The following is a 24,215-nucleotide window of genomic DNA, read 5'->3' as shown; positions in this document are numbered from 1 at the left end:
AAATCAGATCTCAGGTTTCAAAGCCACACTGCTCATCTTCCTCACACTCACACCCAAGCTCAGGCTGTGTTACCCGAGACTTAAAACTGTGTGGGTGGGGTACCACTCTGTGCCTCAGTCTACTCAACTGTAAAATGGAGGATAATAATAGCAGCTTCCTCACAGAGATGTTGGCAAGACCAGATAGTATATAATTTGTGCAATGAATTTACTACTCACAGCAGTGATATTTTAATAATAACAATAGCTACCATTTATTGCTTGGTATTGTTCCAGGGCTTCCATGAGTTAAGTCTACAATGCTCTGAAAGAAACTGAAATTGTCAGTCGCTCATTGGTGTCTAACTCTTTGCCACTCTATGGACTGTAGCCTGCCAGGGCCCTCTGTCCATGGGATTCTCCAAGCAAAAATACTGGAGTAGGTTGCCATGCCCTCCTCTAGGAGATCTTCCCAGCCCAGGGATCAAACCTGGGTCTCCTGCAATGCAGGCAGGTCCTTTACCTTCTGAGCCACCAGGGAAGCCAATACGCTTGAGATAACCACCTTTGCCACTGGCATTGTGCAGATAGAGAAAATGAGGCACTGAAAGTTGAAAGCACCTGTCTCATAAAAATATACAGGACAAGTGATGGAGCTGGGATTCTGTGACCATCTGACCACAGGGCCTGGACTCGAAACCACAGGGATATCCTGCCTAATTTATCACAAATAGATGTTAGTTATTATTGTTTCTATGATAGTCTCCCTTCCAAAAGATAGCCTGTAATATCCATACAAGCCCAGCTAGTAACCACTTAGGCATTAGAGACAGCTGCTGGGCTGGTTAGTCAACCAGGCAAACACTCACGAAGTCCACAATCTCTCCAAGCCTTCCCTGAGAATCCCTCTGCATCCCTTGCTCTGTTAAGCTCCGCGTGGGGCTTCAAAAGCTCTGGTCACTGATCCTGCAAAGTCAGCTCAACCTCCCTGAAACAACCAGGGAAAGATGACAGGAGCGAGAGCCGGGAAGGACGGGACAAGACCTCAGGACGCCGGATGCTGGGCCTGGCTTGGCGCCAACTCTCTGGGTGACCTTCTCCAAGTCAGCTGACTGCTCCGGGTTTCATCTTTAAGTGAGAGGACTGACTGAGAGGCTCTTTTAAGCTCTGAGATTCTAATCCACAATTCTATTCTGACTCTCTTTCAATCGGACTAACTTATCCTTCCAACAGTTCATTTCTGAGAGAATATATTGTAACCCTTCATTTTGCTAACACGCTGAGTGAACACAATGCCAGACACAATGCTATGAATGTGTCCGGGATATCAACACAAGAGAAAGCCTACACTCTGTGATGAGCTCTGAGAGCTTGATGAAGTCTCAGGAAATCCTGGCAATCGGAAAACCAGGGAAGAGCGCAGCCCTTAGGACAACTGCGCATGCCCGGTGGGCCCCCATTTGGGGTGGGGCCCCGAAGAACTCTGAGCCAATCTTAGGACCCAGGGTCCTGGTGTCCCAGGTGCCCAGCAGTCTGGAAAGAGGGTGCTGTGCTAAGCCGATGGGGTAGATAAAAATGCGAAAAAAAGGGCAGAAACCAGACAATAAGGGAGATGCTTGAGTTGAGGGTTAGGTTTGTTTTCTGAAAGCAACAGTGTTGTGTACAATAAACCAAAGAGATGAGAACTCAGCTGGCACTTGACTTTCTTCTTCAACTACTTGACTTTCTTCACTTTAATAAAGTATACGAACGGTCATTTCGATAGCAATCTTTTCTTTTACGTATGTGTGTGTCTGTGCTCATGCGTGCCTGCTTCTTTGAGAAACATTTACTTTGACACAAGATGCTACCGACTTTATTTAAAGATCAGTTCATCACACTTAAGATATATTTGCTTTTACAGAAGCTCCTTGGAGGGAAATCATTCAGTGAGTATAACACTTCCATTAAAAAGAAATTGATTTTAAAATGTGCTTTTTCAAACTTTTGACAAAAACAATTCTTTGATTTTATGTACCACAAAAGGCAAAGATTGTTGTGTGGATTCTGTAATAAATAACATGAGTTGTCAAATGAGATAGTAAACATTTATAGATTTAATTTTTAATAAAGATTTTTAAATATAACCCAAAATGTCCATCAATCTTTGACATGGGAGGAAGTAGCATTTTGGTAAACTCCATCTCCTACCACAACAGAAGTGGCAGAAGATGTTTATGGTTCTTAGAGAGGGTAATGATGGTATTCTTTACAGGATGGTCAAATATTTGCAGCATATAATTTTAGAAGGCACAAAAGGTAGAACATAAAATGTATTATTCTGACAAGTATTTAGGGCATGGATACACTATCTTTGCTATGTCTCTACCAAAGTACCCAGTGCATGGGAATCTACAGAGAATTTAGTACCTAAATTGGCTCTGAAAAAGGTTCTAAAAATGCTTTAAGCAATGGCAACTGTTGTTTGAGAACATGAATACACTTCAAGGATGACAACTCTGAAGAACAATATTCTCTAAGATATATAAATTATAGCTTTCTTTAGCTTAGAAAGAAAAATAAAATTTAGTACTGATTATCCTTGGGGTGAAAAATTATGAGTGATTTTTTTTCTTATCATTTTGTCTGCTTTCCAAGCTTCCTATAATGAGCATATGTAACTTTAACAATTAAAAAAAAATATTTTTTTTCATTCTCAAGACACCTGTTGAAAAAAGTGAAAAGGGTTTGGAATAAGGGTTTGGAATCAGACTAACTAGGGTTCAAATCCCTGCTTATACCCGTTCTAGCTTGGTGCCCTCAGATAAGTTATTCAGCAGTTGAAACTGAACCTGAAATGGAAATAACAATACATGCATTAAAGCATCATTTTAACTTTGAGAGATGAGATACTGTAAGTGCTTAGCACAGAGTAGGAGCCTAAGAAATGACAGTCACTCTTCTATTCACAGTACAGGCAAGAGAAGCTCAATTTTCCGAAAACAGTAAATACATTTGATGATGTTTATATTGATGCTTCAGGGCATTTGTTTACGGAAACACTGAACTTTTAATAGGTAATTTTCAGAAAGCTTCTAACAATTAAAAGTTCCAAGAAAGAGTCAGTAAGAGGCTTTCACCTTACTCTCCCATCCATCACGATGATTAGATTCCTACAATCTGAGACTCTTGGGTTCACTAGTATTTGCCACTTTGTGGGTATGTTCAGAAATCCTCTGACTGGGACGGAAGATGGGACAGTGTGTTCAGGTGAACCCTTTAGAGCAAAGAGAAATAAATCATAGCTATCACAATCAAGATCTTATCCATATTGTCATTCCTTATGATGAAATTGAGCTAAATAAATTTGGGATTGCTTAAATGAAGAATGAGGGACAAGATCAGAAATTTTCTATTTTTTTTTTTAAACGGTAGATTTGTGGATTATTTTCAACCTATTCATGTGAAAGTAGTTCAGTCAAGTAGGTTTATGATAAAATATATGTACTTAACAAAAGAAGTCAAATGGGCTTTTGGAAGCATCACTATGAAAAAAGCTATTGGAGGTGGTAGAATTCCGGTTGAGCTATTTGATCCTGAAAGATGATGCTGTGAAAGTGCTGCACTCAATATGCCAGCAAATTTGGAAAACTCAGCAGTGGCCACAGGACTGGAAAAGGTCAGTATTCATTCCAATCCCAAAGAAAGGCAATGCCGAAGAATGCTCAAACTACCGTGCAATTGCACTCATCTCACATGCTAACAAAGTCATGCTCAAAATTCTCCAAGTCAGGCTTCAACAGTATATGAACCGTGAACTTCCATATGTTCAAGATGGATTTAGAAAAGGCAGAGGAACCAGACATCAAATTGCCAACATCTGTTGGATCATTAAAAAAGAAAGAGAGTTCCAGAAAAACATCTACTTCTGCTTTACTGACTACCCCAAAGCATTTGACTGTGTGGATTACAACAAACTGGAAAATTCTGAAAGAGATGGGAATTCCAGAACACCTTATCTGCCTCCTGAGAAATCTGTATGCAGGTCAAGAAGCAACAGTTAGAACCAGACATGGAACAACAGACTGGTTTGAAATAGGGAAAAGCGTATGTCAAGGCTGTATATTATCACCCTGCTTATTTAACTTATATGCAGAGTACATAATGAGAAACTCTGGGCTGGAGGAAGCACAAGAGGGAATCAAGATTGCCGGGATAAATATCAATAACCTCAGATATGCAAATGACACCACCCTTATAGCAGAAAGCTAAGAACTAAAGAACCTCTTGATGAAAGTGAAAGAGGAGAGTGAAAAAGTTAGCTTAAAATTCAACATTCAAAAAACTAAGATCATGGCATATCCCATCACTTCATGGCAAATAGATGGGGAAACAATGGAAACAGTGGCAGGCTTTATTTTCTTGGGCCCCAAAATTACTGCAGATGGTGACTGCAGCCATGAAATTAAAAGATGCTTGCTCCTTGGAAGAAAAGCTATGACCAACTTAGACGGCATATTAAAAAGCAGAGACATTACTCTGCTGACAAAGTTCCATCTATTCAAAGCTACTGTTTTGCCAGTAGTCATGTATGGATGTAAGAGTTGGACTATAAAGAAAGCTGAGTGCCAAAGAATTGATGCTTTTGAACTGTGGTGTTGGAGAAGACTCTTGAGAGTCCCTTGGACAGCAAGGAGATCAAACCAGTCAATCCTAAAAGAAATCAGTCCTGAATATTCTTTGGAAGGACTGATGCTGAAGCTGTCCAATACTTTGGCCACCTGATGTGAAGAACTGACCCATTGGAAAAGATCCTGATGTTGGGAAAGATTGAAGGCGGGAGGAGTAGAGGACAACAGAGGACAAGATGGTTGAATGGCATCAGTGACTCAAAGGACACGCGTTTGAGCAAGTTCTGGTGGGTGGTGATGGACAGGGAAGCCTGGCATGCTGTAGTCCATGGGGTCACAAAGAGTTTGACACGACTGAGACACTGAACTAAACTGAACAAAATAAGGCTGGTAGGGATATGCTGCCCTTGGATATATGTTGCTGTACCTTCACTAGAGCAAGAAATATTGATTTAACTGGCTTTACTATCAAATCAAGTATTTGTTGACACGTGGAAATGAACAATATAGAGGAAAAGCTTGATATAGAGGTCAAGTCCCATTTCAACTCACTCCAAGGGACTGTCCAAAGTCTTCTTTTGCATTGAAATTGTGTTCTAATGATGTTTGCTTCAGTCACAGATAACAGGAATTTTCATATTATAATTGGATTTGTTACATAAATGAACATTGGTATAGATTTTTATGTAGCACAATTTATTATAGAAAATACAGCTAAAAAAAAAAATCATTACGTACTTAACTTCTCCCTTTCTCCCAACCCTGGAGACATATTTTGCTTTCTACCTGAGGTGTGAACTGTTCTCTCCTTTTCAATGTTTCATTTCTTTCTGCTCCTCTCAGAGTACCCAGTACAGAGCAGACACTCAAGAAATAGCTGATGAAGAAATGAGATGAATGAAATGCACTAGCAAAGCAAATAAGGGAAATTCAGAATAGTTTCCTGTATAAAAGGAGAAACGGCTTCCCAGGTGGCGCTGGTGGTAAAGAGCCCGCCTGCCAATGCAGCAGACAGAAGAGATGCAGGTTAGACCCCTGGGTCGGGAAGATCCCCTGGAGGAGGGCACGGCAACCCACTCCAGTATTCCTGCCTGGAGAATCCCATGGACAGAGGAGACTGGTGGGCTACAGTCCATAGGTTTGCAAAGAGTCGGACATGATTGAAGCAACTTAGCAGGCACACGCATAGAAGGAGAAACAAAATTTCAAAACCAATTCGAGATGAGTACAGCAAGCAGGGTTAGCCATTCCCGGGTAGCAAGTCCTTCTACCGCCAAGTGTTCATGGGGGTTTGTATAAAACATCTAGCAGTTGGCTCACACCACTCCCCTGCCCCCCATCCCTGAGGAATGCCACAGAGACACTTCAGTCATTATGGACCTGAAACACATTCAGGTGAGCTCAAACTGGTGGCCAATGAACCAATCCTGTCCTTCTAAAAGACTAAAAGGGTCACCACGACCAGCCGGGAGGCAAGAAAAGGGCAGGGAGGTGAGCCCGAAACATCCCAGGGAAAGGGAGTAAGTGCAGCCCCACGGGTGAGATGGACTCTCTGGCAGCCAGACACAGAAGCAGTTTCTGAGCCGCTGCCAACATTACCAGGGCTGCAGGGGAACCACGGGAGACTTCAGAAAAGTGTGTGTGATGTCCAGTGTCAAAATTCCTAACTTCTTCTCTTTCCTTCTCCCCTTTGGCAAAATGATTGCTTTAATAATCAAAGAGCTGCTTATAATTGCTTATAATGCAACCCTGTTGGAATGTTTTCCTATCTGATATCTTTTTTATAAAACTTTTTTATTGAAAGCTAAAATAATGCATCAAACATACAAGTTTTGCTTCTATCTTGAAACAACACAGCAGACTTAAATGCCTGTTTTTATAAAGGTCTAGATTGTGTTCAAAGGAACCACCTACTGATGCCAAGGGCCTCCTTCCTTCATCAGAGGGATGTGCCATGGGATTGAGCATTCAAGCTCTGAGAGACGCCATGCTCATTGGGTGCCAGGTGCTTCCTGGGCAGGCATGGAGACTATCCCTTTATTATTGCAAAATGTATAAGCAAACAGTTAGGAGAGTCAAGTGAGGTTAGCGCCAGGAATGGTATATTTTTACAAATATTCCCAAATATTTGAAAATATTTAAAATGGTAAACTGGCTTCTCCTTGGGAGGCAGGACCTGTGACTATTAATTTGTAACTTGGGAGCTAACCATCAGAGCACTTTTGAGTTAACCCGTTGGTTGGCTCAATGCATTTAATCCTCCCTATGACCTTTGACTGTGCAGGAGTCATTATCTCCCTGCAAGAGCAGAGGCAGCGAAGGCTCAGAGGCAGTAAAGCACTTATCCCGCGTTACACAGCTACCGAGGGCTGGGTCAAGCCACATCTCAGATACACTCCGCAGATCCAGAGTCCATCCTCTGTCCACAGTTGTAACTGCTCACTAGTTGTGCAGAGAGCCCACACTCAACTCACAGGCCCTTCCCACCTGCTACACCACCATGGGAAACATACTCTCCACTGGCAGAGTTGGTGGTCATGCTGTGTCAAGATGCAAAACCTTCTTAGTTCTTGGGCTATGAGGGACATTATTTCTCCCCTGCGAGAACTAAAATGATCTGAAGGGAAACTGAGACAATTATAAAGCAAGAATGTATAAGCTCAAGGGCTATGAAAATTCAAGAACTCAGAAACCAAAGGTAGCTTTCTTGACTAGACAAGAGTTGGTTATATACTCAGCAACAAAGTACCTCTTAGATATGAAATATTACTACCAGGGCATTTTTTTCTCTTTCATTTTTCGCTAAGAACTGAAACCTACAAAATGACAAGCCAGGATTACCCTATTAAAAGACAACTTCAATTGCTCCTTTGTTCTAAGAAACTGTGTGTTAGGTACTGACTGGCAATACTTTCTACCTTGATCTTCGTATTAATTATGCATTTTTCCTACAAAAATTGACTGCCACACTACACACTGTAAGTCAGATTTGAGAGCTGCCAAGATACATGTTCCGAATGGCTGACTTTTTAAAGACAACCTGTCAGTTCACCAAATAATTCTTTGGAGGTTTGTCCCAGCATTTCTATGTCTCCCTTATACCTATACTTATACCTATAGCAATTGTTTTGGCTCTTTCCTGATATATCATCTTACAATGAAGGCTAAAGATTTTTCCTTTCAACCCTTAATATACAAGTAATGAAACGTATAATCCCTTTTGAGAGCATCCATTTACTTTGGCTGTTATTGTTTAATTCCTATACTGATGTGTGTGAAATACTCAGATTGCTAGGGAGGTAAGCAATTCCGGCCTAGCCCATCCAACTAAAACAAAGACGATTTCTGTATTTTTTGACTAAATAAATGCTTTCTTCCTCAAGGTTTGCTTTCATCAAATTATCATACCAATGTTTCATTTCCTTTAGTTAACATTTTATTTTAATGAGGCTTGATTCCAAAACATATAAGAACATACGCACATGGGAGGTGCTATATTGAGCAAGCTCAGAGTTCCAGCCAAGTGTCCTATCTTTTATGTGGCACCAAGTGACATTTCGTGAAAAACACAATGGTAACTATTCATCCCGCCAGCCTTAAACAGATAGGCACGAGCTGCCTGCCAGAATGGAAAGGCTTAAGCTTTGAAATCAGACAGCTGGCTTCAAACACCATCTCCACCACCACTGTCTCTGTGACCTTGGGCAAGCTGCCTGTCTCCCATCAGAGGTTTTTCATTCAAAAACTGGGGTAACAGATGTACCTCAACAGGGTTATGGAAGAGTTAAATGAGAATTTTGAGATTTAAAAAATCCCCAGCATATCACCTGGCACATTAGCAGATACTAAACAATTGTTCGTTTTTTTTCTGCCTCTCTGTAAAATGCCATTAGTAATTCATTTTGTTGTCTATGCACAGAAATGAATGTAAAGGATATTAACTGTGGTGCTCTTCGTGACAGCAAAGAATTGGAAATGTTCTAAGCATAGAGAAATGATTACATTAAGGTATATTCATGTATTGAAATATACGCAGTCATTCCAAATACTTCTCAAGTAATGTTTTTTGACAAGAGAAATTGCTACTAGAAAATAAAGTGAGGACAAGAGACAAGAGAACCTGTATAATAACAATAGCTCACACTTACTGAGCATTTACTATGAGGCGTGTACCATGCTAAGTATTTTATATGTATTATTTTATTAATTCTTATGCAATAAACCTAGTAGATGCATACTATTATTATCCCCATTTTATAGAAGTAGAAATGGAAGTTTTGATAGTTTAAGCAATTTACAGTCACTACATAAGTAGTATAGTCAGGTCTAAAATTTCAAACTGTCTGATTCCAAGGCATTTTTAGGTCATACTGACTGTTCAGTACAAACTTCTCAGGTCCACCATGAAGCTAGTTTAAGCACACACACACACACACACACACACACACACAGACAATGTATGCACATACTCACAACCACACATGAATGCATATCTGAAAGGAAAATACACCAGGTGCTAACAAAGATGATCTCTGGGTGGTGAAATTTTAGCTGACTTTTAATTCTTTTACCCACTTCAGTATTTTTTCCAAATTCAATGATATGCAATTATTTTTATAGACAGAAAAAAAGTTTTTTGCAAAAAAACAAAAAACTTGTTGAAAGTATTTTGTAAAATATAAAGCACTACCAAAGAGCTGTATTTCTAGGAAGCAAGAGTTTATTTCTTTTTATTGCAGGTTTGAATTCCTCAGTGCTACTGTTCTTTCACATTATTTTTTCTTCCCATTGAGTCCAAGGTAAAAAGCATGTAGAAGACTATTTTGTACACAAAGAAAACAAAATACAGCACATAAATATTGTTTGTATAACTGACATTTGATATTAATGAAAAAGTCAAAGAGCTTGTGTGGTGGGTGGCGGGGGGTGGGGAACTTTTTCAAATAATACAGAATTTTCCACTTGGAGAAAACACATCCGTTAGGGACACGATGCCATCAGTGCATTCTCTGTCGTGGTCACAGTTAGTGAAGCTGTCGTGGAGCCACTGACATAGATAGATGCCAGCATGCTGTGCGGACATGCCTCAGTGTGATTCATGCCTGTCCCAGGAGGAGTGAGTATAATGATGTGCTGGAGTGACACCCAAGGTCTGATTTCCCATCCCACCACCAATTAGTTTTCAAAGCAATGATTCCATAAAGAGAACTGAGTGATACACAAGAAAGCAATTCCTTTGAACCAAACAAGCTCATATGAGTTGAAATTAGAGGTGAAGTATGAGTTTACTTTACAAAATTATTTTCTAAAAATAAATAAAAAATAGGGTCATTTACATATGCTCTTGAGTAAACTTTCTAAAGAAAAATGTATGCAATCTACAAGTTACTCCAAATTAATCTAACTACATTTCACAATACAGGTTCTATGATTGGCAGTAAGTGGATCAATAATGATGGTATCACTAAGGCATCTGATTAAGTCTTTCCTGGCTGTATCCTCTTAGAGAGAGCTTGGGGGCAAGAAAATAAACCCACGTGCAAGATGATCAAACTCATTCAAAGAAACAAACCAACAAAACACAGCTAACAATTCATGTATGGATGTCAAGAAGTCTCTTGGAGAAAGCCACAGAACTCTGTCTTTGGACTGTCTTGGTCCACAGTTTATCAATGACAAAGGATACACCTTCCTCAAAAGTATAATTGACAAACAAGTGAAAGATGTACCACTGAGAGATTAAATTTTTAAAAGTTAGAATCCAAAAATGTCTCGATAGAGAGAAAAAAATGATTTGCAAAAAAAGGAACAATTTTCATCAACCTTCATGAAGACACTTCTAGTGCATTTCCGTAAGGGACAGCTAAATATGCCTCGCCTTAACAAATGAGAGATAACCAGACAGTCCAGAAGACTCAGACGGTGAAATCCTACCAAGGTCTGGAAACGGTAACTTCATCTCATGACCACCGCAGTTGACACCGCCCACCGCAGCAGTTCTTACTACAGGACTAGTGGAACAATAAATGAGTTTATATGTTAATGCCACAAACTAGCACTAAATAATATTTTAATGCTATTATTTTTAACAGCATTAAAGGTAGCGGGTTTATACTCTCTTTGTGAGTGTTCATGGGTTGAATACGACACTCCACTGACGCTCTAGTATCACCATGGAGCGATCAATTGCATCAAGCGCCCAGGAAGCCATTGACCGCCCCTGCATGCACTGAGTCCAGTCCACCATTTAGACTTCACAGGATAAACACAGGAAAAAGGACAAAGACCTTCTGGATGAGGACACTAGCAGTCACAGTAGCCAGCATAACATCTTCCACTTTCCCCTTTAAAAATTATAGGACTGCCCCCATTCCTATAATAAACACAGGTCAGTTAGAAGTGGCAGTATGTCAGATCCAGCTCTGTTTACAGGTTTCCTCAGTTATGTATTAGCAATCACTACAATACAGGAAAGTTAGCCCACACTGAGAACAACACGCCTCCAATCAAAACCATTCTCTCCTGAGTATACTAAAGCTTTCTCTCTCTTTTTGTCAGCAACAAAGGTGACAAATAAAAGAACTTCCCAAACACCCACAGTTAAGGAAAGAATGGCTCCAACAAAGTGTGAAGCCTGTCCCTGGTATCTAATTTGTATATGAATCTTTCTTTTCTGGGTTATTTTAGTGGCTTCCTTTATCTATAATTTATCAGCAAAGAATAGAAATAAAAGTTTATTTTGATGGCAGTGCACCTGACTATTCAGAGATTCAAAAACTTGCTTTGTTTATTCTTATATTATCCTGGCAGAGGATGTAAACATGTCTTTTTTTTTTTCCCCCATAGCTTCATGCTGCATTCATAATCCCAGATGAATATTTTCACAAATGCAAACCATTAGGCAGGACTGGCCTTAAGCAAAAATGTGAAGGCAACTTCCTTCTGATCCTTTTTCACCCAGGGATGGCTGAATTCTGGGTCTCTAGACCCAGATTTCTTATCTTCTTCCTTATCAGTCTCAGGAAAGGGTCTGTAAAATCTGATAAGTTGCCACTTCCTTAGCATTGCATTTTAGGCCCTGCTGCTGGGCACTTTATACCTTATTTAGTCATAAAAAAAATCGTAACAAAGCAAGTAGGTATTATTAATTTCACTTCATAAATGAGAAAACTGAGGTTCAGAAAAATTAATCTTCAGGAAGATCAAGTAATTGGCTCAAGTTCATTACATCCAGTCAATTACATGAGTCAAAACTAGGCTTTCCAAGCATCAAATTTGCTCTCTTTCTCTTCCAAACCATATCGGTCTTGGGAAAGAAAACAGAGCTTTTACAATGCAGGCTTTTGCATATTAGAGAGCAAGGAAGAGTAAGTATTGATATTTGAAAAGCTCTTTTAAGTAGAATGAATTCTGAAATCACACCATTATAAAGGCAGCAGCTACCTTTCTAGTCTACATGTAAGACCAACTTTCCCGCAGGGAACAAAGAAGCAGACATACCATAATTTAGGAAAATCAGCCTACACTTGCCTTCCCCCTCTCTTCCCAAATTGCATCTATGGTACAAATGGGACCACAGAGACCAGCAGGGCAGCCAAACTAAGTTTCTGGCCCTTTGCTGGCAGGAGTCAGTTTTGAAGAAGCTTGAAATGGAGCAGCAGGCACTTACTATATAGGGCTTGTAGCTCAGAGGCAAGACTACCGGCTTAAGAAAGCTTGGAGGTAAGTGATGGGACCCTTACCAAAGGCAATTTGGGATTCCTACACAAGAACTCAGAGTGGGGACTTGGGAATGTGAGAGAGAACCTGGGGTGCAAAGTGGAAATTCAGTATCCGAGAATGAGACGGTTCTGGCTTCCCGGGTAAGGGGAGGCAGGCGGCACGGTCAGTCTAATGGAGAATCACTCAGCTTCAGATGGAAAGGAGCTGGAGCCCCTGCCAAGGGCCCGAACTGGTCCCAGATGTTGCCAATGGGAGAGCAGTCACCACACCTGGGTGGTCACCACTTTCTCAGGCCCGTCTCTGTACAGTATGACTTTCAAACTTTTAACACAACCGTCTTTCCCCCTACCAGAATCTTATATTAATGCCTGATATACAAAGGCAAGTCAGAACAACTGCCCAGGGCATTCTTATTAGAACTGAGGGGTTCCATAGAACACAGCATGCAAACCACCAGAATACAAGCGCTGAGGCCCACTGCCTATCAGCCTCACTGGCATGGGATTCCATGGGACTTTTCCCTTAAGCGTCATGGCTTCTTCTCTTTACCTTCACGTTTCTCCTGGCTCCAACCTGATAAGTTCTGCTTTTCTATCCCTGTTTGGCTTTTCCACTTGAAGACAGAAAGCTCTGCGTATCTCTTAGGACATATTATCTTCCGGGCCCTTGTGACAGCTCTATACCTTACTCCAAGCCTTTTAGGCCAAATGATCCACAGACTGCTGCCCCCAGTATCCTAAGGCACAACTGAGGAGAACTTACCAGCTGTTAGGCAGGTCATTTTGTTTGATGCACAGTGGCTTCATCATGGACATATTATTGAGACTCAAGACTGGGGAAGGATCCACGCCAGGATGGGGGATCTCAGAGGTCATAGCTCCTGGTGTTCTGTCTGCACCTTACAAGCAGGAGGCTTCCTGGGAATGGGGCGCCTCTTGCCCTGCCCTTGCTCCTCCTATCTACCTCAAAGCCTCCCTCCAACACAGTCTCCCTGCTTCCCTCTCCCGAGGGAGACTGGGTGGGTCGGGGGAGACAGATGTACCTGACTTGGGATTTCAGCCCTGAATACGTGGTACGAGGGGCTCCCTGCTGCAATTTTCACAATCTGTCTCTGTGAAACTGAATCTTATCTAAAGCATTTAATATCTCAGTTCAGTTCAGTTCAGTCGCTCAGTCATGTCTGACTGCGACCCCATGGACTGCAGCACGGTCCATCTATACCAACTTAGTATCTCTGGATTTACGAAATGGAGCAACTGCTGCTTCTCTACACCTGTAGGGTTGACTTAATCATTCAGAAGGCTTCTGGGAGTGGTTCAAACAAGATGTATCTCCTGGGAGCAAGGAGTTGTCCTCCACTGGTGCTGTCCAATAGCACTACTATGCAAGCCACACAGTGAAGGTGTGGAAGTGTTAGTTGTTCAGTCATGTCCGACTCTTCGCCACCCCATGGACTGTAGCCTGCCAGGCTCCTCTGTCCACGGGATTCTCCAGGTAAGAATGCTGGAGTGGGTTGCCATTTCCTTCTCCAGGGCATCTTCCTGACCCAGGGATGCCTGCATTGCAGGCAGACTCTTTACCATCTGAGCCACCAGGGAAGCCAAACACAGGTAGTTTACGATTTCCTAGTAGCCATGTTAAAAAATAAAATAAAAAGAAATTAGCTTTAATAATGCTTTATTCAACCTACTATATTCGAAATGTTACTGTTTTAACATGGGATCAATATTAAAATTTGATAATGAGCTATTTTACGCTCTTTTTTTGCATGCTGAGTTTGAATCCGTGATGTATTTCACTCATATCTCTGTTTGGACCAGGTGTGTTTCAAGTGCTCGGCAGCCACAGGCAGCTAGTGGTCATGGTACAGGACACCACAGCCCTGTAATCTCTTCTCTGTTCCCATACCTCCTCTCATTTCTCTCCTGTAACAACTCATTTCCTTTAGGAGGGATGCTATGGGCAAGGGTAGTCAGTGGGGACCAGGATCATTAGAGAAGACTTTGATACACACCCGAAGGGAGAGCCAGATCACAAAGGAGCTTTTGTGCCAGGCTAGGGAGCTTAGATTTTTATCCTGGAGGAGCAGTGACTCTGCAGAAGGATTTTAAGCAGCAGAGAGTCCGTGATCAAATTTGCCTTTTAGAAAGGCGGCAGTGTGGGGAAGGGATTGGAAGCAGGCCAGACAAGGCAGCGAGACCAGTTACAAAGCTACTGCAGTAACCCTCGAGAGAGTGATGAGGGCTTGAACCAAGGCAGCTGTGGAGGTAATGGCCTGGAGAGGTGAGGGCAGAATTAAGGGTTTCAGAAGATAGTTTTTACATGGCTGAGTTATCAATGAAGAATAGGGGTTGAGTAAGAGAGAGGATCCTGTAACAACTCCCAGATTTTAAAACTGATCAAATGGCTTCATTAGCTGAGGTAGAGAACACAGAAGGAGTAGGCTGGCTGTAGAAGCAGAGTCTGAACTCAGTGAGTTTAAGACGCCTGGCACAGGTATCAGGAGAGTTCACGGTCAGAGTTGCAGACTGAGCAATCGACAGCTATAGGTGGGAACAGAATAAAGGAGTAGGTGAGCAGAGAGGGTTGAAGGATGAACCTTTAAGAGTGCTGAGGTCTGGGAGGAGAAGAGGAGCCTGCAGAGAACTCTAGTACAGAGCAAATGGGCAATAACAAAGAAATCAGGAGAGGAATGACTCAGAAAACAGGTGGGCAAGGTTTCAAGGTGGAGAGATCAGCAACACCAGAGGCAGTGCACAGGGCAAGAATTATAGGAGAATCCTGGGCCACGGGTCTGGCGGTTTGAAGCACAGAGGCAGCTGTTACAAGAGGACAGGGCTGTAGAGGGTGGAGAAGAAAGGGGAGCTGGGGCAGGGAAGGTGATGCGTGAGGACCTGTTCTTCAAGGAGATGCCTCCTCAGACCACGGAGGGAGATGGAACACGACCAGACTCACAAGGAAGGGACCATGAGGGTTTTGTTTGACGTCTCTTGTTATTAAAGAATGAGAAAGATTTATGAATGCTTATGAGACAAAAATGAAGGCTGGTTGAGACCCTGAGGGAAAGAGAGATGATGGAAAGAGACACTTGAGGAAGAAAGAGGGGATGGTGTCCAGACAGATGGGCCTCAGAGTACAGCAAAGTAAAAGCAAGAAAAGGAGTGAGGAAGACACATTTACAAGGAAGACACAAAAGTGCCATTGTGAAACTACTTTTCTTTATTCAGAAATCTGTGTGAAATACAATTATAGTGTGTGTGTGTGTTAGTTGCTCAGTTGTGTCTGACTCTTTGCGTGTAGCTCACCAAGCTCCTCTGTCCATGGAATTCTCCAGGCAAGAATACTGGAGTGGGTTGCCATTCCCTTCTTCAGGAGATCTTCCCGACCTAGGGATCGAACTTGCATCCCTTACGTCTCCCGAATTGGCAGGTGGGTTCTTTACCACTAGTGTCACTGGGAATCCCTACGACGTCTGATGTGTAAAATCAGATAAATGCTGAACATAAAAAGAAGGTGTTACAGTTTTCTGGAACTCCAGATGTGTCGTCTTGGTGAACTACCAAGCTTTCGAATCCCTTCAGACCTTGCCTCAACAGGACCTCAAGGGACTCCCATCTCTGAAAAGAATCACAGTGTTGTGTATCGCTGGTGGCCTCTCTGAAAGGTTGGTGTCTATGCTGAACTGATAGGTAAATATGTCTGACATCATCACCATGCATTACCTTAAAGGGTGATATGAGAAAAAAACTGCTCATCAACTCTGTAGATTTGATCAAGCTATGTAACTTGGCAGAGCTACGGTGCCCCTTCCTTAAAAGGATACATAATCCCTACCTTGCAAGAGGGCTGTTAGTTTTAAATCAGTGAGTGGTAGCCATCATGATGGTGATGGCTGCATTCTCTTTGTTCTGAATTTATAGGAATTGGGTGCTGCTGTTGATGAATTAGTACTTGGCAACAATTAGCATCTTGATCCCCAAAGGAGAATTAAGACTCGATCCTAGCGTGGGGAAGTGTCCTTAAAAATCTTAGTGGCCATCTGAGGCCCCCTTTCCTCTTCCAGTACATATTCAGTCTCTGCTTTCAAACTGCCAGGGTTGACACCTGCTCTGTAATGTACTCACTACTCAGCCTTTCTAGGCTTCAGGATGGCCCATCGGTAAAATGAGGTGGAAGGTGGCAATAGCACTGATTTGAGGAAAGATGGAGCTAATGCATGTATGTAGACATTGCCTGGTATAGCCCATGCCTGAATACATTTAGTCACAGAGTCTTATCACCTCGTGAAATAGCTCGATCCATTACAGGACCATCTTCCTTATCCTGACCCCAAATCTGTCTCCCTGAAACGCATACCCATCTGTCCTAGTTTCATAATCCATGGGGTCAGAATCAGAACCTGGGAACTACATAACAGCATGTTTACTCATGCAGCTGTTTATTCATGCTCTGCTAGGATCGCAGTGTCCCACAGATGCCTGGTTACTTAGGACCACAATCAGGGCTGACCTGTTTACATTACTAAGAAAGTTTCAGCCTTCAGTGGTGTTTCCACGTTGCAAGAATCTTTTTCAGGAATTCTAGGCAAGCTGGATGCTACCCAGAAACACACCAATTATAATCCTTACAAGATTTATTTTGCGCTTTATGTCATGGTCAGTTCAGCACTTGGCACCAAAAGTAACAGTTGCAGGTATTCGTATATCCTTGAAGTTTCATTACTACTACCCAGGAGGGTCCTAGAAGCATTTCAGCTTCAGTGTAGTGGTAGTAAAATATATAAGAGGACTGATGTTAGAGTCAAAAAACCCTGGGATGCCTGCCCTGTGCTCCTCCCAATGCTGTGGCCCTTTCCCCACCTCCATATTCCCAATATAGTTACTGAAATCTCACCCGAAGCCTTTCAATAATCAGCTCAAACAATCGTCACTCTTGGAAGGCCCTCACCACTCCCCAAGCAGAAGGAAATTTTCCCTTCTGAGCTCTCTTAGACCTTTGTTTCTGGGATGCGTATGTTCTTTCTCCTGCTGAACTGTGAACTCCTTCCCGGTAGAAACAGGGCCTTGTACAAAGTGAGTCTTATTAAAAGTTGAAAGAACTGAACTTTGTCCTGATACAGCAGAATGGGTGTGGCAATTTTTCCCTACCTCGCTTTTCATCCCTAGATGGATTCCCAGATTTTTTTTTAAATGTTCAAGAAGCTTTTAAATGAAACGATTGGGTTGCTCTGCAACTGTTGTTGCTGTTGTTTAGTCACTAAGTTGTGTCCGATTCTTTGTGACCCCTTGGACTGTAGCCCGCCAGGCTCCTCTGTCCACGGGATTTCCTGGGCAAGAATACTGGAGCGGGTTGCCATTTTCTTCTCCAGGGAATCTTCCCGACCCAGGGATGGAACCCACGTCTCCTGCTTCACAGGCAGATTCTTTACCACTGAGCCACCCAGGAAGCCCTTAGAGCCGATTAGCCTGAATATTTATAGAAATACATGCATGCATGTTAAGCTGCTTCAGTTGTGTCCAATTCCTTGCAACCCTATGGACAGTAGCCCGGCAGGCTCCTCTGTTCATAGGATTCTCCAGGCAAGAATACTGGGGCGGGTTGCCGTGCCCTCCTCCAGGGGATCTTTCTGACCCAGGGACTGAAACCACGTCTTTTTTGGCAGGTTCTTTACCACTAGCGCCACCTGGGAAGCCCATTTATAGAAATGATAACTCTGTGTATAAAATACTGGCATAAGGCCTCAGTGCTTTCACTTGTGCTCACTAGTGGGACCCGTCACTCCACCTTAAAATAACGACAGCCTCCTTCATTCTAACTCACAAGTGCCAGCCTCCATCATTATCTCAACTCTGGAATGCCGAGGTCGCAGAATCCTCACAGCTGATGAAAGAAGAGACTGATTAGAACCACAGGAAAAAACTCCTTGACAGACTCTTCTTCAAATGCTGGTCCCTTTCATCCAATGTCAACATTAATTTCTACATTAACAAACATTTATTGAGGTCATGACTAGGTGTCAAGCTGCAAATTAGGCTCTGAAGACACAATGATGAGCAGTACATAGGCAATATCAAAGCCCATCTTTTAAAAAAACAACAAAAAAAAATCACCTTTCTAATTTATTGATTCTACAGGTCTACTTATCAAGGGTGTGCTGTGCCCAAGGCTTGTAGATGGTTCAAAGACAGCGTACAAGGTCCATCAGTGCCCTCTGAGGACTTGCAGTCTAGCTGGGAAAGCAAGAATTAAGAACACAATGGTATAAGGGAGTATAAGAGAGAGTATATCAGAGTGTTCTAAAGAATGATGCAGGCAAAAGGGTAGAAGAAGAATCTAAGGAGAGTAACATGATTAGGGCAAGTGGACTTAACCTGGAGATTGTGCTTAGGTCAGGGGAAAAAGGAAAAGGCATTCTAAAACAGAGAGCACGAACAAATTAGATGGGCTGCTGCTGCTGCTGCTAAGTCGTGTCAGTCGTGTCTGACTCTGCCACCCCATAGACGGCAGCCCAGCAGGCTCCCCCATCCCTGGGATTCTCCAGGCAAGAACACTGGAGTGGGTTGCCATTTCCTTCTCCAACGCATGAAAGTGAAAGTGAAGTTGCTCAGTTGTGTCAGATTCTTCGAGACCCCATGGACAGTAGCCTACCAGGCTCCTCTGTCTATGTCCATGGGATTTTCCAGGCAAGAGTACTGGAGTGGGTTTCCACTGCCTTCTCCAATTAGAAGGGCAGTGAGATTCAATTAGTAGGAATAGAAGCTACATGTTAGAAAAATAGGAAATAAAATTGGTAAGTAAAATTTGAGCAAGAGTCAGATACATTAACAGAGAAGGCAATGGCACCCCACTCTAGTACTCTTGCCTGGAGAATCCCATGGATGGAGGAGCCTGGTAGGCTAAGTTGATGGGGTCACTAAGAGTCAGAAACGACTGAGCGACTTCACTTTCACTTTTCCCTTTCATGCACTGGAGAAGGAAATAGCAACCCACTCCAGTATTCTTGCCTGGAGAATCCCAGGGACAGAGGAGTCTGCTGGGCTGCCGTCTATGGGGTCGCACAGAGTTGGACACGACTGATGCAACTTAGCAGCAGCAGCAGCAGCAGCAGGTACATTAAAACCAGGTTGAGAGGTTGGACCAAATGTGGTGGGTAAAAGGCATAATAAATATTTGAACTAGTGAAAAGAGTACCAATTTTGGAATCAGACAAACCTAAGTTCAATTCAGTCTTCTCGTGAGACAATCCTTGGATATGAATTCTAAAGAGCAGAGTTTTAGGAACATTGATAAGATGAAATGCGAAACACTGGGAGAACTCAATTACAGAGATACAGGATGTAGCCGACTATAATCATCCTAGAACAGTGATGGCTGAGGGTCTCGGCTACTGGGGGAGGCAGTGAGGAAATGTCAGGGCTGGCTCGGAGAAACTCTTACAAAGGAAGAGCTGACAAGATGTGGTGCCCACTTGGGCTTCCCTGGTGGCTCAGCTGGTAAAGAATCCACCTGCAATGTGGGAGACCTGGGTTGGATCCCTGGGTTGGGAAGATCCTCTGGAGAAATGTCCATTCCAGTATTCTGGCCTGGAGAATCCCATGGACTCTATAGTCCATGGGGTCGAAAAGAGTTGGACAGGACTGAGCGACTTTCACTTTCTCTTTACTAATGGAATGAATGAGAGAGAAGTCAGGATGGTTCCTAGGTCTGAGTCTGAGTGATGAAGCAAACGCTACCAGTAGAAAGAAAAGGAAAGTCTGCTCATTGTGAAAGGAAGAGGTTTAGCAGAAAAATATAAAAAGTTGATCAGGCATGTAGCTTCTGCCCTAACTACAGGGCATCAATCATGAAAACTATTAAACAAGTGCATAAATGAGAAGAGAGTTTGAGTCAGGACTACAATGATTGGTACATATAAGGATAGATGACAACATCACATTTAAGAATATTTTTATTAGAAAATAAAAACACTAGCTGTTAAACAAAAATAATGGGAATGATATACACAGTAGAAATGCATCTTCATGGGCTATTTTTCTTAGCTATGGTACTTAGGGGATCCTATCCATTATCACAGCATTGAATGAATAAACTTCTGTAGAAATTCAACATATGGCCTATTTACATAACAAGCGTCACAACTCCAAATTAGCCATTTTGATGTGTCAAGGAAATAACACCTTCACAGCAGACTACTTCAAAAAAAAGGAAGAAAAAAAGAAAGGTTTGTTTTTGTTCTATAATTATGCGTACTGGTGTTTTTTAACTGTTTGTGTCATGAAAATCACATTTTAATTGTGTGATTACACACTAAGACAGAACAGTGATGGAATGAATTGATTGGCTGAATTATGCACAATCATTCAGTGATCAATAAACAGACTCCATCACTTAAATCTGCCCATATTATGCAGCTGCCGTCATGTCCTGTGTCATGCTTGTGAGAGCAACTGTTCTGGGTACAGACATTGTAACAGCCATCTGATTCAATTACCACCTTTAAATAACAGTGAAGGGTCTACAGAAGATGACTAGTGAAGAAGCACAAGGGAGCAGTGAGCAGGCAATATCCATGTCACACAAAACCCACTCCACTCTATAATTACATGGGGAGACACATGGTTGCCGTTTAGATCATACCACGAGCAATCTCAACTTCTTCCACTTATCCATCAAACAGTAACCCAAAGTTTTTGTCCTGCCTCATAAGATGCTGATTAAAGCTGTGTAAAGATAACACAGGTAACAGGATGAAGATCACCTAGGAGCCCTCAACACAAAAGCCATAAATGAATATTCATCAATAACAGCACAATTCTATCATCAGAGACAGAGAAACTGATAAAACTTAGAACCAAAAATGAAACATTTCTAAAGCTTGACTTCTGATGGAAAGTATTTCCATCTGCATGGCAAAGTAGGTCTTTGAGATGCTTCCTATTGGCAGAGAATCAAAGACTGCAATGGTGTGGCCTAAGCATTTTCTTTTCCTGATCGTTACAGAGATTGGCTGAGCAGCCTCACAAGCCCACAGAAATTTATCCCCACAAAGGCCACTTGAAAATCAGGCAAGCACAGCAACAGTCAATTGGAGACTTTCATTAGGGGGCTCCCTAAACCAAAATGAATACAAAAGGAGTCTTGAACATTTTGACTTAGTACGTACTTTAAACTAAATTGATTCCTAGAAAAGTATTTAATATTTTCACAGGCAAGGATTAAAGAAAGAAAATTGCCAATTAATATACTCCTTTCCCTGATGTTGAGTTTCGGTGTTTTTTTTTTCCCTAACCATCCTCTTAGATATTGTCTGCATTCAAGTGATTGTATTTTTATGCAAATTATCCCTTGGAGCTAGTCCTGTGTGTGTGTGTGTGCGCGCGCGCATATGTGTTTAAAGCCACACACAGATAAAGAATTGGACATATTTTTTGTTCTGCTGCTCCATAAAATAGTTTTTAACAAAGCTTGAGTTTAATCCAAAACTCTAATTAGAGACTGCAGCAGCATTTGCTTTGTCCAAATAGAAAATCATTCCCAAAGTTGATTTTCCCCTAGTTAGAGATCGAACAAATATTTTCATACACAGGTATTTTTTTAAAATACTACAATTACTTGATAAAAAACCTACCCCATCTATACAACCCGCTGCATTTTAGTTGATATAATTTTATAAAGGCCAATCAAATACAAAAAGCAACTGGAGACTTCATTTCAGAGTGTATTTCAAAGTAAATGGATTTGTTACTTGGATAATATTTTTTCTTTTTTCAGAATGAAGCAATTCTGACTTCCTGTCTCTTCTCTCTGCCATATTACACATCTGCTTAATCTCTAGAAAACAAAATCAATCAGATGCGGCAATGAATTGTTCTTTTAGGACAAACTAAACCAGTCATAAAGGTCACACGACCTTACTCTTTCAAATACTGGCATAAAGCTCTTCTGCATAGGTTCTAAAATTTGAGTCATTTTTTTCTGATGTGCGAGAGGATTGGTAAAAGTTTTTAATATAAATTTTTTTAATTAAATAAGCAAGTAAAAAATATTGCACATAACATTTCATGAAAGAGGCTGTGTTTGAAGTTCAAGGTTTTTCCCTAGTTCTCAAGCTACAGATTTTGTAGTTCACTCAAAGGAAAATGCTGCACAGAAAGAATCTTTAAAATGTCAGGGCTCCAAAATCTTGGCATTTGCTAAAACCCGGACTACTGGGAATCAAAAGCTCAGGAAGTTCACAAACACACACACCAACCCCCTAAGAGGTGGAAACCTCAGGCTGACAAGATAGGAGGTTTCAGTCGCATCCCTGTCCAGGTAAAAGTCTCAACCCTTCATCTCCCACGTCTGCAGTATTAATCACCAAACAGAGTGCGAGCGAGCGGGACCGATATTCCGAGGCACGGTAAAGTCGGGAGTGGGCATAGAGCGGGAAGACCCTCTCGCATCTCTGGAACCACGGCTGTTTCGAGCGCTGGCCAACGTCGGCCGACTCCGGGTCCGCCCGCCCAGTCGCGGCAACGCGAAAGCTTAGTCCCGCGGCCAAGTCTCCAGGCATCGGCTCCCGTCACCCTGAGGACTACCACGGCGAGTTTACCCGCTCCGGGAGCCAACGCACCCGGCTCCCATCGAGCACCGAGGGGAGCGGGTTTCCTTGGATCGGCTGCCCCCGGGCCGGACGGCGATCGAGGGCGTGATGCTGCCCGCAGAGGCGGCTCGGAGCAGGAGCGCGGCGGCCGGAGGGGATCGGTCTCCGTCCGCCCAGCGGGTGCAAGGGGGCGCTCGCGTAGGGGAGGGCAGGCGAGGGACCGCGGCCGATTCAGATCCGGGGCGGGCGGGTCCACGTCGGAGCGCCGCCGCCACACGCTCGCCCTGGGCGCGCGAATGTGCGCCGCACCCGGCGCCTCCTCCCGCCCGCCGGCTCGCTCGCCAGTGCCGGCCCGAGAAAGGCAGGACGGCGACCTCCGCGTCCGGTCCGCGCGGCCAGCCCGCGTCGGCGCCGAGCGGGGGCCACACCCAGCGCCCCGGGAGGCGGCGGGGGCTGGGCGACTCAGGCTGCGGATCGCGCGGCCCGGGCTCAGCCACCGTCCCGGCTGCGCAGGCCCCGCCGCGTCCCGGCCCGAGCCCGGCGGGCGGGCGGGGAGTGGGTCCCGGGAGGCGGCGGCGGCCGGAGATCCCGGGCTTACCTCTGTGCCGAGCGCCGGCCTCTCCGTCCCGGACCGGGGACGGGGATCGGGGGCGCGGTTGCCGGGGGGAGGCGCGGCGGCGGTGGCGGCCCCTGCGGCGCGGAGGGCGGGCCGAGCAGGAGCCGCTGCCTGGGCCGCGCGCCGTCTGGAGCTAGCCCCGCGCTGCCGGCGCTCGCGGCGGAGGGCGCAGCCGGCTCGGCCCCCGGGCTAGATTCCTTCACTGACACAACTCCGGGTCGGCCCGCTCCACGCAGGGACACTCCCGCCCCTCGCAGGCTGCTCCCGCCCGCCGGCCAGCCGGCCAGCCCGCCCCTCGGTGTCACTCACCCAGGCGCACACACCCAGAGCCGGCGCCCCTCGCTCCCGCTCGCACACACAGCGCTGCTCACGCCTCTCTCGGGTTTTGTATCCGCTCACACGCACGTTCTGACACAGATCCCTTCCCTCCACACGCCCTCCCTAGCTCCTTTCCCACCCCACTTTCTAGAAGAATCCCCATACAGCTTCCGCACTTTGCTTGCTTGCCCCACACCACCCTCCTCGCCTTCCCCCGAACCTCTCCCTCACTTAAGCTGCCTCTGTGCGATTCAGAGATGTTGCCACCACCGGCACGTGTTGCAGGAGAGGCACCCTCCCCTGCCCAGGAGAAGGAACTTTGCTCCCCCAGCACTGTCTATAAACGCAAGAGTCTTCTCTTTTTTAGAAAGCACTAAGGCTTTCT

The 24,215-nt window shown here is 43.8% G+C and overlaps 1 protein-coding gene across 3 annotated transcripts in view; it reads right to left on the bottom strand.

Annotated features, from left to right (window-relative positions):
- Positions 1–23,900, bottom strand: part of SPATS2L (spermatogenesis associated serine rich 2 like) — a 183,891-nt gene extending 159,991 nt beyond the window's left edge. The window contains exon 1 of one of the 3 annotated variants that reach the window (XM_052655200.1): positions 23,822–23,900. The gene's annotated coding sequence lies outside the window, so the exon portion shown is untranslated. Of the gene's footprint in view, positions 1–23,494; positions 23,591–23,821 lie in introns of those variants that run through there. The other 2 variants (XM_052655203.1, XM_052655202.1) reach the window with 2 other exon arrangements.
- Positions 23,901–24,215: the final 315 nt, after the last annotated feature.

Source organism: Budorcas taxicolor, chromosome 2 (genome assembly GCF_023091745.1).
Source record: "Budorcas taxicolor isolate Tak-1 chromosome 2, Takin1.1, whole genome shotgun sequence".
In the NCBI taxonomy this organism is placed as follows: domain Eukaryota; kingdom Metazoa; phylum Chordata; class Mammalia; order Artiodactyla; family Bovidae; genus Budorcas; species Budorcas taxicolor.
The sequence above is the reverse complement of the archived record's forward strand: the minus strand, read 5'-3'. Positions and strand labels throughout refer to the sequence as shown.